The 15,307-nt window shown below is 49.5% G+C and overlaps 1 protein-coding gene across 1 annotated transcript in view; it reads left to right on the top strand.

The window, feature by feature from the left end:
- The window catches only part of TBC1D24 (TBC1 domain family member 24), a 525,632-nt gene that overhangs the window by 439,423 nt on the left and 70,902 nt on the right, over positions 1 to 15,307 (top strand). The window lies entirely within an intron of this gene.

Genomic DNA, 15,307 nt, shown 5'->3' with positions numbered 1-15,307 from the left:
CAAAGAGAACCAAATAACAAAAGAGAAAGCAATAAACAAGGAGAACGCAATAACGCAATAGAGAGGCGCGCGATGTCTTTTCGCTTCCCTCATGCCGCATATTTGACGTTACAAGAAGAGAGGTCTGGCAACGACAAATATGCGAAACGCGCGCTCGATTCTGCAGAGCCAAGACGTGGGGGTGGTGAGGGGGAGGTGAGGGGGTGAGGCAGAGCACACGTGGGGGTGGTGAGGGGGTGAGGGGGAGGTGAGGCAGAGCAGACGTGGGGGTGGTGAGGGGGAGGTGAGGCAGAGCAGACGTGGGGGTGGTGGGGGGTGAGGGGGAGGTGAGGCAGAGCAGAGAGGAGTGTGAGTGAGTGAGATTTACCCTCGTGTGTGAGTGAGTGTGTCAGTGTCAGTGTGTGTGTCAGTGTGAGTGTGTGCGTGAGATATACCCTCGTGTGTGAGTAAGTGTGTGTGTGAGTGATTTACCCTGGCGCCTGTTGAGACGAGGCGAGCACAGCCGAAGCGCCGACGACTGCACGCCGGCCACCTCGGGCAGAGCGCGACTCGCTCGAGGAGCAGAGTGAGGGGAGGGGCAGAGGGAGGGGGAGCAGAGGGAGGGGCAGAGGGAGGGGGAGGGAGGGGGAGGAGCAGAGGGAGGGGGAGCAGAGGGAGGGGGAGGGAGGGGGAGGGAGGGGGAGGGGCAGAGGGAGGGGGTGGGAGGGGGAGGGGCAGAGGGAGGGGGTGGGAGGGGGAGGGGCAGAGGGAGGGGGTGGGAGGGGGAGGGGCAGAGGGAGGGAGGGGGAGGGGCTGAGGGAGGGGGAAGGAGGGGGAGGGGCAGAGGGATGGAGGGGGAGGGGCTGAGGGAGGGGGAGGGGCAGAGAGAGGGGGAGGGGCAGAGGGAGGGAGGGGGTGGGGCTGAGGGAGGGGGAGGGGCAGAGGGAGGAGGAGGCGCGCGCCGCTTCCGGCTCCAGCAAAGACCTGCCAGTGACGTCACCACAACACGGCCGCGGGGGAGGGGGGAGGGGCTCACCCCGCCCCCCAACCCCCCCGTGTACCCAAGCCCCGCCCCTCATCTCTCGGGCGGTTTCCCCCCCCCCACTGAGACCCCACGGGTTTCTTGGGTTTCACTGAGACCCCGCGGGTTTCTTGGGTTTCACTGAGACCCCGCGGGTTTCTTGGGTTTCACTGAGACCCCGCGGGTTTCTTGGGTTTCACTGGGACCCCGCGGGTTTCTTGGGTTTCACTGAGACCCCACGGGTTTCTTGGGTTTCACTGGGACCCCACGGGTTTCTTGGGTTTCACTGAGACCCCGCGGGTTTCTTGGGTTTCACTGAGACCCCGCGGGTTTCTTGGGTTTCACTGAGACCCCACGGGTTTCTTGGGTTTCACTAAGACCCCACGGGTTTCTTGAGTTTCACTGAGACCCCACGGGTTTCTTGGGTTTCACTGAGACCCCGCGGGTTTCTTGGGTTTCACTGAGACCCCACGGGTTTCTTGGGTTTCACTGAGACCCCGCGGGTTTCTTGGGTTTCACTGAGACCCCACGGGTTTCTTGGGTTTCACTGAGACCCCGCGGGTTTCTTGGGTTTCACTGAGACCCCGCGGGTTTCTTGGGTTTCACTGAGACCCCACGCGTTTCTTGGGTTTCACTGAGACCCCGCGGGTTTCTTGGGTTTCACTGAGACCCCACGGGTTTCTTGGGTTTCACTGAGACCCCACGGGTTTCTTGGGTTTCACTGGGACCCCACGGGTTTCTTGGGTTTCACAGAGACCCCACGGGTTTCTTGGGTTTCACTGAGACCCCACGGGTTTCTTGGGTTTCACTGAGACCCCACGGGTTTCTTGGGTTTCACTGGGACCCCACGGGTTTCTTGGGTTTCACTGGGACCCCACGGGTTTCTTGGGTTTCACTGGGACCCCACGGGTTTCTTGGGTTTCACTGGGACCCCACGGGTTTCTTGGGTTTCACTGGGACCCCACGGGTTTCTTGGGTTTCACTGGGACCCCACGGGTTTCTTGGGTTTCACTGAGACACCACGGGTTACTTGGGTTTCACTGGGACCCCACGGGTTTCTTGGGTTTCACTGGGACCCCACGGGTTTCTTGGGTTTCACTGGGACCCCACGGGTTTCTTGGGTTTCACTGAGACCCCTCGGGTTTCTTGGGTTTCACTGAGACCCCACGGGTTTCTTGGGTTTCACTGGGACCCCACGGGTTTCTTGGGTTTCACTGGGACCCCACGGGTTTCTTGGGTTTCACTGAGACCCCACGGGTTTCTTGGGTTTCACTGGGACCCCACGGGTTTCTTGGGTTTCACTGGGACCCCACGGGTTTCTTGGGTTTCACTGAGACCCCTCGGGTTTCTTGGGTTTCACTGAGACCCCACGGGTTTCTTGGGTTTCACTGGGACCCCACGGGTTTCTTGGGTTTCACTGAGACCCCTCGGGTTTCTTGGGTTTCACTGAGACCCCACGGGTTTCTTGGGTTTCACTGGGACCCCACGGGTTTCTTGGGTTTCACTGAGACCTCACGGGTTTCTTGGGTTTCACTGGGACCCCACGGGTTTCTTGGGTTTCACTGAGACCTCACGGGTTTCTTGGGTTTCACTGGGACCCCACGGGTTTCTTGGGTTTCACTGGGACCCCACGGGTTTCTTGGGTTTCACTGAGACCTCACGGGTTTCTTGGGTTTCACTGGGACCCCACGGGTTTCTTGGGTTTCACTCGGACCCCACGGGTTTCTTGGGTACAAATAACTCAACACATTTGTCAATAACGCTGTCGACTTAAAAACAATACATATGCAACGTCTCGAGCTATGGCCCTTCTTCATAGCACATCAGAATCTTAAATTCTCCTGGAGAAATCCTATGAGCTCTGATAGGAGTGCAAAGTATATGAAAGTATAAATAAATTTACTAAAATGTAACTGTTTTATTTTACCAGCTCAAGCTCACTGAGATATTCGTTGTTATTTATTTTCAGAAGCGACCTGGCCACAAACGACAGCTTAAAGAGGTGGCTTATCATGTGGAAATGTAAAGATTCGTAAGGGCCGTTGCCCGAAACGTCGCCTATAATACGTCATTTAGTTTTTTAAACCCACAAAGTGTTATTGACGAATCTGGGTTTGAGTATTAAGATCCATGGGGGGGGGGGGGGGGGGACTCCTCGTGTGGTTCCTGGCTAATTCGTTACCAAACGAAAGTTCCAAAGGGGCCGTCCATAAATGACGTCACGCACGATGTGTGACGAGGGGGGGGGGTGAGAAATGTGACGTCACACCAAAATGCGCAACTTTAAATAAACATAGCATTGTTATAACAACACTAATTGTTATAACACTAATTGTTATAACAACACTAATTGTTATAACACTAATTGTTATAACAACACTCCTACAACATCAGAGTGCAGCGCCGCATTAAATACGCACTACAATGACAATAGTTTAAAGCGATTTGAAGCATGTTTTATTTTTAAATGGAAATATGGTTTTGAGGGGGGGTCTGACTTTTTGTGACGCCGTGTGACGAGGGGGGGGGGGGGGGTCAAAACTCGTCCAAAACCGCGTGACGTCATTTATGGACGGCACCTAGGGTTAATGTTACAGCGTTTTGTGAGTTGTTATTTATTGAGGGGTTTTTTTTCGACTTAGTTTTTTTCAGGCGTCTCAGTGCCATCGAGATATTTGCCCAGTTGCATTCAAGACACCGCAGGCAAGAGGGAAGCCCCTAGAATAGGCGCCAACTCTTCTCCAAGCTCTGCGGTCCTACATTGGGATGTGTCACCAACTCCATTGTTGTGTATGTTGCAGGACATTCCCAGAGAAACTCCCACAAGTCAAAGGGGGGGGGGGGGTAGGCACTTATTTTCCAACAATTGCCCAAGGTCTGCGGTCCTACATTGGGATGTTTCACCAACTCCATTGTTGTGTATGTGGCAGGACATTCCCAGAGAAACCCCCACAAGTCAAAGGGGGGGGGGGGGGGTAGGCACTTATTTTCCAACAATTGCCCAAGGTCTGCGGTCCTACATTTGGATGTTTCACCGACTCCATTATTAATAGATTTCATACCGTACATGGACGAGGAAACCAGAGGACCCGTCACAACACGTGGCACGCGTCACATTACGCGCAGAGCGAACAATCCCACCACCCCTCCCAACGTGTACACACAGACACGAATCTCGCGAGCTTGCACTGCTGTACCCTGGCAAGCCAGGAGGTGGCGCGTGCAACACACCGGGTCTTTTTCTATGTAAACCTTTCGTGACTGCAGGGATTCATCTTCTTGGTTCTTTCGGTAAAGTCACGTAGAAGGGAAAAAATAAAATAATAAAAATAAAACATAATAAAATAATTCTCACGACGTTTCGGCCACAACGCAAGCAGCCGTCCTCAGGTGAAGACCAGGTCTGTCGGAAAGACAGCGTCTGAATGAAAAGCTGTCTCGGGGGTGGACCAATCAACTTCAAGGACAGTGCATATCATTATCAGAGTTGTTTATTTTTGTTTGCATTTTGACTGCTTGTGTTGTGGTGAGTGACGCTGTCTTTCCGACAGACCTGTTCTTCACCTGGCCGAAACGTCGTGAGAATTGTATTTTATGATGTTTGATTTTTATTATTTATTATTTCCCTTCTACGTGACTTTACCGAAAGAACCAAGAAGATGAACACCGGGTATTGCTGAATGCCCTTGGGGGTCGCGGGTGGGATCATTGGTGACGGGTGGGAGAGACCGGGGGGGGGTGGGGGGGGGGTGAGGTGGTGGGTGGTGGCGTGTGGCGAGACGGATTCAAACCTGCTTCGCTCGCTCCGACTCTCGGAGGGAGAGGATTTAATAACGGGGGGTGGGGGTGGTTGAGAGCTCTTGCAAACAAGTAACACGACCACTGAACACATTTACTATGAGACCTACTTTACCAGTGGCAAAATATAGTAGTAGGTTTTTACCCTTTCAACTGGTACAAAAACTGACACCTTTATACAAGGGATCATGTTTGCAATAACCACAACACAAGCAGTCAAAATGCAAACAAAAAGAAACAACTCTGATAATGATATGCACTGTCCTTAAAGTTGATTGGTCCACACCCGAGACAGCTTTTCTTAGAGCCTAGTCTCCATTGGTGTTGCACCAGATGACACCAAAAGGCGTACAACTCAAAAACAGCGCACTATCAGAGTATTGAGAGCTCGGGGTAAGCATTTACACTATGAGACCTCCTTTACCAGTGGCAAAATATAGTAATAGGTTTTTACCCTTTCAACTGCTTGTGTTGTGGTTATTGCAAACATGATGCCTTGTATAAAGGTGTCAGTTTTTGTACCATTTGAGAGGGGAAAAACCTATTACTATACTCAACACATTCGTCAGCAGCAATACCGTGCCGTGCACCAAACAGGCGACGTTTTCATGGCGAATGGACCTTTTTGTACGGCGCAGAGAGAGAGAAGCAAGGAGATCAGAACGTGAAATCTTTTGTGAATTTTTTCATTTAAAAAGGGGGGGTTACATAAAGCAAAGCATTAAAAAAACCGAAATGATGAACGAAGCAAAGTGCCGACTACACCGAGCATCTTCTTGTTTCCTCTGATGGTAAAACAAAATCGAGGTAGAGTGGATAAGAGCTGCAGAACGATGTGTACACCATTAGGGGCATGTGGAGCGTTGAAAAAGATGTTTGTCTCCTTTTGCAAATAATCTAGACTTGACGGAAGCAACTGCTTTCGATCGTTATACAGGGCGCTTCAACAACAAAGTTTTTTTTTCAAATTTTCTTTCTGTGGATTTTATACCTGATGATGATTGCTTGTGTTGCAGTCGAAACGTCGTGAGCATTTTTATTGTTTTATATTTATATTATTTTTTATTTCCCTTCTACGTGACTTTCACACTTTTATAGGACTATCGTTTTTAGTGGAAAATGAAGGGATAGTTCGCTGTCAACACGATAACAAATGTAATGTGAATAGCTTCAAAAAGTCAAACAGTATCCCACTTCATCTTCTTGGTTTTTTCGGTAAAGTCACGTAGAAGGGAAGTAATAAAATAATAAAAATAAAAATAAAACAAAATAAAATTGTATTACTTCCCTTCTACGTGACTTTACCGGAAAAAACCAAGAAGATGAATCCCTGCAGTCACGAAAGCTTTAAATCGAAAAGTATCCCACTTGTTCGCCATCGTTGTCAACGCGTGCCTGGAGTCTTCTCCAGGTGGTCTCCAGAGCTCGGAGGAAGCGTATCTCCTCCCCCCGTGGTTATTGTTGGCTAATTTTCAGAGGTGTCAACATTTGTTTCGAAGCACCCTGCATTTAGGACCCAGTTCCAACGTTCAAGTTCATTTATTAGGTATAGCCCTGTGAGCCATTCGGCTCTTGAATCGACGTGCCGTGTGGCGAGGGACACATGCAGTGTGACAAGAGATAATTGTGTGTGAATTGGAGGTGGTGATTGCACAAGGCACCCAGGGAAATTGCCGTATATCAAACTAATGGGCACTCTAAGTGCCCTTGTTCACACCTCAATTTATATAATTTACCGAGTTGTGTCGATAGCCCCTAATCCAGCCACGCCAGGAAAACGACCTTTAATTTGTTTGCATTACAGGATGCTTGTGTCTGCAGTCCAGGGAGGACTTTTTGCATTGAAAGCTATCGTCACGATGACATTGACTACGGTTATATCTAACGAAACAAAAATAATACCTGGGGCAAGCATTTCCATAAATGTAGTGGAAGGAAACTGCTATACTTGCCATGGCAGCTTGATAGCGGAGGATGGGGGGGGGGAAATCAAATACAAGTAATACGGATGGCAGGAATACATTTTAACTCCACGAAATAAATCCTGGAAGATCAATAGGTTAAGTTCGGCATGTGTCCCAGAATACTTAAACGCTATATACAGCAGATAGTTGGACGTTGAATAAAGTGATCTTAAAATGGATCGAGTTATTAGGAGCATCACGAGGGTATCATGACACGGCCCAGCGGTAGCGCGTTTGCAGGGGTTCGCGGTTCAGACCACGCGGCCGTCCTGGTTAATTCCACCGGGACATTAACAATAAGCACACATACTTGTGTCAAAACATGTGTAAAGGTACTCCGACGAGGCGTAGAAGAGGAGGAGGGCGAGAGACCTTTATACTGGTAGGAACCTCCTGGTTACACCAGCCCACAGGGGATTATTGTGTTCGTCCGTCGTGCAGGGAGGGGCTGGGTGGGGAGGGGAGGGGAGGGTGGGGAGGGGCTGGGTGGGGAGGGTGGGGCTGGGTTGGGAGGGTGGGGCTTACAGCAGAGACGGCAGCCTCTTGTATGGCTTCGTCTCACCGCCAGTGTCACACCAGAGAACAGCGCCAAAACGCGAACAGCACAAGTAGAATGCAAGAATCAGAACACTTATAGCGCAGATCGAGCAGTTATATCGTGGGGACTTTTTTTCCAGTGTACAAAATTATGAAAAATAATAAATCGGTTTGACCCTTTTTGGTAATAAAACAGGAGTCGTGTTAAGATGTTAAAACACCAAACAGATACCTTGTGCAAGGCATCAAATCATCTGTATTAACCACACACACGTGTGGCAAAGCATCCAAACAAACATGCTCTGATAATATATATGGTGTGTTTGAAACTGATTGGCCTTCACGAGTGACAGCGGCCTTCTTTGTGGCCTAGTCTCACCAGTGTCAATGCAAAGACAATATATTATCACAGATTACACTGGTCAACAAACAAAACTTTTGCAGCTGTTTTAGACTAATTTCAGGGTGCTGATTCCAAATCTGATCTCAGATTTGCTCTATCACATCTAATTTTTATGCTATCGGCATACCCCATTTTCATTGATTTTACCCGAAATTAACTCTGTCACTTATGATTGCAAGTTGTTGCGAGTCAGTGACTGCTTTAGTGTTAAAATATGGTGCTGTATTTTTAGGATAGTGTGTTTATAATATCATTTTATGTAGATATCCACATCTATTTAATATTTTTCTTCTGCAGTTTTTATTGAAAATGCAATATTTGATATCTCAAAAACCTGATGTGATAGACAAAAACTGATGCCAGATTTGGAATCAGCACCCCAAAATTACCTTAAAACAGTTGGAATACCTTATGCCAGAAAAAGTGTGTTGACCAGTGTTATCAGAGCATTGTTTGTGTTTGCATGTTCACCACAAGTGTTCTGTGTGGTTAATGCACTAACTTGATTGCTTGCAAAAGGTTTCTATTTGGTACTCTTTGGGTGTTTTGGTAAAGTCACGGGGATATAAAAAATAATACAAAAGAATCACGACGTTTCGATCGCAACACAGGCAATCGTCTTCAGGTGAAAAAATACAGCAGGTGAACTGCTGAGGCAGGAAAAAATATATATAATATATTTTTTTTATCCTGCCTCAGCAGTTGGCCTGCTGTATTTTTTCACCTGAAGACGATTGCTTGTGTTGCGATCGAAACGTCGTGATTTTAAAAAATATATAATTTTACTATCTACGTGACTTTACCGAAAAACCCAAAGAATATGAATTCCTGCAGTCACGAAAGCTTTCAGTGAAGATTTATCTATTTGGTGTTTGAACATCTTAACACCTCCTGTTTTATTGCCCGAAAGTGTAAAACATTCTTATTTTTCATACTTTTGTAGTGTGGGTTCACGATGAACGTTGGAGGCAACACGTTAATTAACACAAGGCTACGATACAGCGCGTAGCGAACCCTTAACACTTGAAGGGGTTACGGCCCCTTCACCCGCTGCCTAAGGAGCTCCCGCCTCCGCACTGACGTGCCCCACTACTGGGGCCACGGTCTCTGGGTCCTCCGGCTAGGGGTGACCAAGAGCAGGCTGTTCTGACCTGACCCAGCCAAGGTACGGGTCCCGACCACTGGCCCGCTCGGTCCCGGCCCTTACAAGGACGGCGGGTCAGATGAGTCCCCAGGGTCCTGGCTAGTTGGGCTTCAGTCTTCAACCGGCTAGCTGGTCTTCAGTCTTCAACTCGCCCCTGGACCCGTCCAGAGGTCCGGCTTTTATACAGCTCCCAGGTGCGACAGCCCCTGGCCACGCCTCCCTTCCAGAGAGTTCCAGGGGGAGGTCTCGGGGGATCCCACAACACCCCGCAGCCCCCCCCCCCTGCTTTGGGGCTGGGGAATGTAGCGACCCTCACGCCGGTCCAAGTTACTGCCCCTGGTGGGCCCTGTCTGCTACTGCAGGGAAGAATCGGTAGCCCATTTACAGCGCAACACTTTGATACTGACGAAAAGGTCCCAGGATAAATGCATTATCAGTTGAGCAAATACCCTCCAAAATTAGATGGACAATAAACATTAAACGTGTGTTGTTAAAGACCTTTGCATTCATTGGGCATTGTTTTTGCGTATATTATCAGAGGTACTGCAGTGTTTATCAAACACCTCCTTGCCTCGCGAGAGTACGGCGTTGCGCGATAAGAACGAATACCAAATGCATCGTGATTTGATTTTAAAAATAAACATGCAATTACCGACAAGCGGAGAATGGCAGAACAACCGAAATAAGACGCTGCGGATGATGATGAGAAGAGAAGGCAGCTTTCATCAGGCTCTTGGATTGATGACCTGAAGGATTCGACCGGCATCATTCCTATGGGATGTCGGGATTTGACGTAGTGTGGAAGGAGCTGGAGTTGCATTGTCACCAGCCTCCTTGGTCCGAAACTGCGATGCCTGGCTTTGCACTGTCCCGGTAGCAGTGGGTGATCACAAACCGCATCAGGACATCTCACGGGCGATGTGGATATCTGATGCACAAGTGGTGATTAAAAGAAGGCCCACACTGGAAACAATGGTAACACAGAATTAACTTCGATCGGGACGATACAAGTTAATTCCGCATGCGATGACATTCTTGACTGGCCATATAAATAGATTCGCTATTTCCATGCGGACAAGAGAAGACCAACCTCCAGATTGGAGAGGGCACTTACGAGAAACACCGAGCCCCAATGGGCATACAAAAAAAATATCGCGTTAAAATTTGCATCTGCACTTCATTCTGGCCGATCTCCACTTCGGAGAATTAAAATGATCAGTTTGATCGTCATGCAATGATAATTTGCCAGTTGCAGAAGGTGGGAAAGGGACTGTGAACCGGAGGTCACTCGAAGGGTCACTCAGACGTAGCTCTGCGCTATCTGCCTCCACGGCCCGTTCTCGATCATGACGCCGACGACACAATTGGGATAAATCTGGGGGGTGGGGTAGGGGGGGGAAATGAGGCCACATTTAAACAGGACCATTTGATTTTTAAATGAAAACAAAACAACAACAACAACAAAACCCCGAAGATAACTTGATTTTTTTTTGATAACTTTATTGAGATGTACATGCATTCGTAGTGTCCGTTTGAAGATCGGCGTTTGTGACGTCTCGTTTTCTAGAACGCGTCGACGACTGCACTCACTTCACGCCCCGCGGCGAAGAGAGAAAAAAAAGAAAACCACGAAAACTCAAGACTCAGTAAGAATTACAGCTACTCATGGCTTATGAAAGAGTCAAGCACGACCTAAAATAACAGACGACCCTTCTCTGAAAGCGACCAACCTGGGCTGTATGCCCACAAGGACGTGTCTTTCACCGGTCTTGGAGTGACCGCTTGAGCACACATGATGGCTCTCAACATCGCGAGGCTCAATCGGCTGCCCCATTTCTGGAAGTCTGGTCGCGGAGACGTCCACGTGTAAGGGATTTGGCCACGTGTAACCCAAGTTGCGCAACTCATCACGCAACTCGTCGGCGAGAAATAGGAGTTGAGGGCGATGTTTAGGAGCGTTACTTGGACCACACCTTGTAATCCATCGCCACAGTGTGGCCACGAGAGAAGACCCGTGTGAGTCTTAGGGTCGCCCACATTCCTCTAATGTGCCCAATAACGATGCAAGTAAAACGATTAGATTAGTCAAAGACGTGAGGCTGTGAAGCATGTTGACTACACGATGGAACACAATTTTTGTTCCTGGGTAGTAAGTGTTATTTCGTAATTGCTTATGCCTCAAAAGTATATAAAATGGCTATTATTCCCCGCAAACTTTGCTTTTTGTGACCAGGACAGTGATATTTAGAAATTTACTTATTTTCCATGAGAAAACGGGCGAATTTGTGTCTTTTCGTTCACATAAAGTCAGAAAAAACAACATGAATGAAAATGAACATGTATTTATACTAAAGTAATACAAAAACTGACGATAAAGATTTAGAAGTGAGTAGTTTTTCGAGATTATGCCACCCCACAGAGAACTCGGTCCGCTGTGGCCAGTCCTGCCTGTGGTAGTGCCCCTTGGTGTCTAAATCTTTTGTAGTGATTTTTGTATTACATTAGTATAAATACATGTACATTTTTATTCAAATGTTGTTTTTTTCTGACTTTATGAAAACGAAAATACACATATTTGCCCGTTTTCTCATGGAAAATAAGTAAATTTAAAAATATCACTGTCCTGGTCAAAAAGCAAAGTTTGTGGAGAATAATAGACATTTTCTGTACTTTTGAGGCATAAGCAATTAGGAAATAACACTTACTACCCAGGAACAAAAAAAATTGTTACACAGTGCTATTGTACATTATGTACATGTGTCTTGTGAGGCATGCAGCCAAGCCTAGATTAAACATTTCTACAGCATGCATTGTGTGCTACAGGCTGATCAATTAAGAATACAGGAGACCGGGTGTAGGGATCAGTGTCTTGAGACTCAGCTCCATGAGACTGGGTTTCCAGTGATACATGAAGATAAAATAGTTTAATTTTTATGCAAAAAACACTAAACTTCCCTGCACAGTAATTCACAATCCAGTATTTAAAGGCATGCTTAAGTGAAGACAAAATAGAACCCTGAGACCACCTCTCCTAGAGCCGAGTCTCAAGACACTGAGACCCGGTCTCCTGGAGCCGAGTCTCAAGACGCTGAGACCCGGTCTCCTGGAGCCGAGTCTCAAGACGCTGAGACCCGGTCTCCTGGAACCGAGTCTCAAGACCCTGAGACCCGGTCTCCTGGAGCCGAGTTTCAAGACCCTGAGACCCGGTCTCCTGGAGCCGAGTCTCAAGACCCTGAGACCCGGTCTCCTGGAACCGAGTCTCAAGACCCTGAGACCCGGTCTCCTGGAGCCGAGTCTCAAGACCCTGAGACCCGGTCTCCTGGAGCCGAGTCTCAAGACCCTGAGACCCGGTCTCCTGGAACCGAGTCTCAAGACCCTGAGACCCGGTCTCCTGGAACCGAGTCTCAAGACCCTGAGACCCGGTCTCCTGGAACCGAGTCTCAAGACCCTGAGACCCGGTCTCCTTGAAGCGGGGACTTTAAAATGCTTTTTGATACTTAAATAACATTCAATGTCCTTTTCCATTCCTGGGAAGGTTACTTTGACATTCATTGCCTTGTATATCAGTAAACACCGCAGTCAAGTGTAGACTTGGACGAAGCTTTGTGACCTTCACTCGGTCAGGATTCTCTATTATATTTCAGATTCGAGTTGCGATGAAACGAACAGCTCGCAGTGGACAACTCCTCCAGTGAGTCACGGCGTTCGTTTACAACTTAGCCATCGGGGGTGTCTCGGACAATTCACAATGGCCATATCAGAGCCACCGAGCCAGCCAGCACCACTGAGAATTCGCAATCCAGGATTTTCACCCGCGCGTGATTGAACCGGGTCATCGTGCGTCATGGGTTTCACGTCTCAAGCCCGCATGCCGACGACCGGACAATAACGCAACCCATCGGCATAGTCCGATTCGGCTTCTCACTCGATTCGGTTCGAGCTCCTGGCTCCGCGGGCTGAAACGCATCGGGTGACGCGCCGCGCGGCGAAACGCTCTCTACGCTCTCAGCGCAGCATGGAGGAGCGTCCTCGGGTGCGGACCGCGGAGAGCCTGTTGAAGAAGACTCCTGTCCACGTGGGGGGGGGGGGGGGTCTGTGGTGTCGTCTTTCACGCCAGTTCCCCGACGTGATGACGTAGGACTCCGCACCTCATGGCCTGATCTCCACCCCCCGCCCATTAGAGAACGACTGGAAAGTATTTGGTCTAAAATACAGGGTGATCCGTTTATAGATACACCACTGAAATAAATATGGAGAAATGACACGATAGACAACATTTCATTTCGGAGCCTCTACATGCCTTCCGCGTGTCTCTCTTCCGAGACGTCTGGACAAGCGTGGAAGAGTAGGCCGAAAACGCCTCTTAAGGGCGCTTCCTGTAGAGCTCCCTCTAGTGGAGGCCCTTTCCACTGGCAGTGGTGTAGAGCGAGCAATTGCAGGGTTGCGCCCTTGCCTACACGCTTCCCTGCGATCTCAACATGCCGACTAATTATGTTAACGCTCTCCCCCGTAAGATACGGAGGTGTCGCTTTCGCCAAGGAGAGGCACGAGGGTGATTTTAAATCAGTGGGGGGCAGAGGTGGGACAAAGTCATTGTTATGCAAGTCCAAGTCGAGTCGCAAGTCATCAAATTCATGACTCGAGTCTGACTCGAGTCCAAGTCACATGACTCGAGTCCACATCTCATAGGTGGGACAAAGTCATTGTTATGCAAGTCCAAGTCGAGTCGCAAGTCATCAAATTCATGACTCGAGTCTGACTCGAGTCCAAGTCACATGACTCGAGTCCACATCTCATAGGTGGGACAAAGTCATTGTTATGCAAGTCCAAGTCGAGTCGCAAGTCATCAAATTCATGACTCGAGTCTGACTCGAGTCCAAGTCACATGACTCGAGTCCACATCTCATAGGTGGGACAAAGTCATTGTTATGCAAGTCCAAGTCGAGTCGCAAGTCATCAAATTCATGACTCGAGTCTGACTCGAGTCCAAGTCACATGACTCGAGTCCACACCTCTGGTGGGGGGTATCTATGACAGGATTACCCTGTAATTACAACGATTTGTGGGGCAATTTTATTTTTACTTTAAATATCCAAAAAATTCAAAGCGCTCAAAGGAGCTTGCGGCAAACACTCATCTCCATTGGCGACCCTGAACCAGCGGCGTGAATTCCGCAATTCCCATGATAGGTGCCAGTTTCTCCAGAGGACCACCTCTGTTGACTTTCCACGAGTGGCCAAGATGGTGGGAGAGACGACGGTGATGGTGATGATGGTGATGGTGATGATGGTGATGGTGATAATGGTGATGATGGTGATGGGTGACCCCTGACGAAGACTTGATCTCGCCGTCCCATGTGCACGGTGTAGCGGGGTGGCTTGGGGTCCAGTTAAAGCTACCAAATGTTCTGGTATGGTCAGGGCAGTTCTCCGCGGGTTCATAATGGCACCCACCATGATAAGGGATTCGTGATACGGGCAGCGCTTCCTGGGTACACGGTGGAGCTGAGTCATCTGTGGAAACACCAGAGTAGTGGGCGGAGCTACCTGAGCAGTGGGAGGAGCTACCTGAGTAGTGGGAGGAGCTACCTGATTAGTGGGAGGAGCTACCGGAGTAGTGGGAGGAGCTACCTGAGTAGTGGGTGGGGCTACCTGATTAGTGGGAGGAGCTACCTGAGCAGTGGGAGGAGCTACCTGAGCAGTGGGGCGGAGCTATCTGAGCAGTGGGCGGAGCTACCTGAGCAGTGGGAGGAGCTACCTGAGCAGCGGAAGGAGCTATCTAAGCAGTGGGAGGAGCTACCTGATTAGTGGGAGGAGCTACTTGAGCAGTGGGAGGAGCTACCTGAGCAGTGGGCGGAGCTACCTGATTAATGGGCGGAGCTACCAGATCAGTGGGAGGAGCTACCTGATTAGTGGGAGGAGCTACCTGAGCAGTGGGAGGAGCTACCTGATTAGTGGGAGGAGCTACCTGAGCAGTGGGAGGAGCTACCTGAGCAGTGGGAGGAGCTACCTGAGCAGTGGGAGGAGCTACCTGAGTAGTGGGTGGAGCTACCTGAGTAGTGGGAGGAGCAACCTGAGTAGTGGGTGGAGCTACCTGAGTAATGGGAGGAGCTACCTCAGCAGTGGGAGGAGCTACCTGAGCAGTGGGTGGAGCTACCTGATTAGTGAGAGGAGCTACCTGAGCAGTGGGCGGAGCTACCTGAGCAGTGGGAGGAGCTAACTGAGCAGTGGGAGGAGCTACCTGAGCAGTGGGAGGAGCTACCTGAGTAGTGGGAGGAGCTACCTGAGCAGTGGGAGGAGCTACCTGAGCAGCGGGAGGAGCTTCCTGACTAGTGGGAGGAGCTACCTGAGTAGTGGGAGGAGCTACCTGAGCAGTGGGAGGAGTTACCTGAGCAGTGGGGCGGAGCTATCTGAACAGTTGGACGGAGCTACCTGAGCAGTGGGAGGAGCTACCTGAGCAGT

The sequence above is a fragment of the Lampetra fluviatilis genome, chromosome 58 (assembly GCF_964198595.1).
Source record: "Lampetra fluviatilis chromosome 58, kcLamFluv1.1, whole genome shotgun sequence".
Taxonomy (NCBI): Eukaryota; Metazoa; Chordata; class Hyperoartia; order Petromyzontiformes; family Petromyzontidae; genus Lampetra; species Lampetra fluviatilis.
The sequence above is the reverse complement of the archived record's forward strand: the minus strand, read 5'-3'. Positions and strand labels throughout refer to the sequence as shown.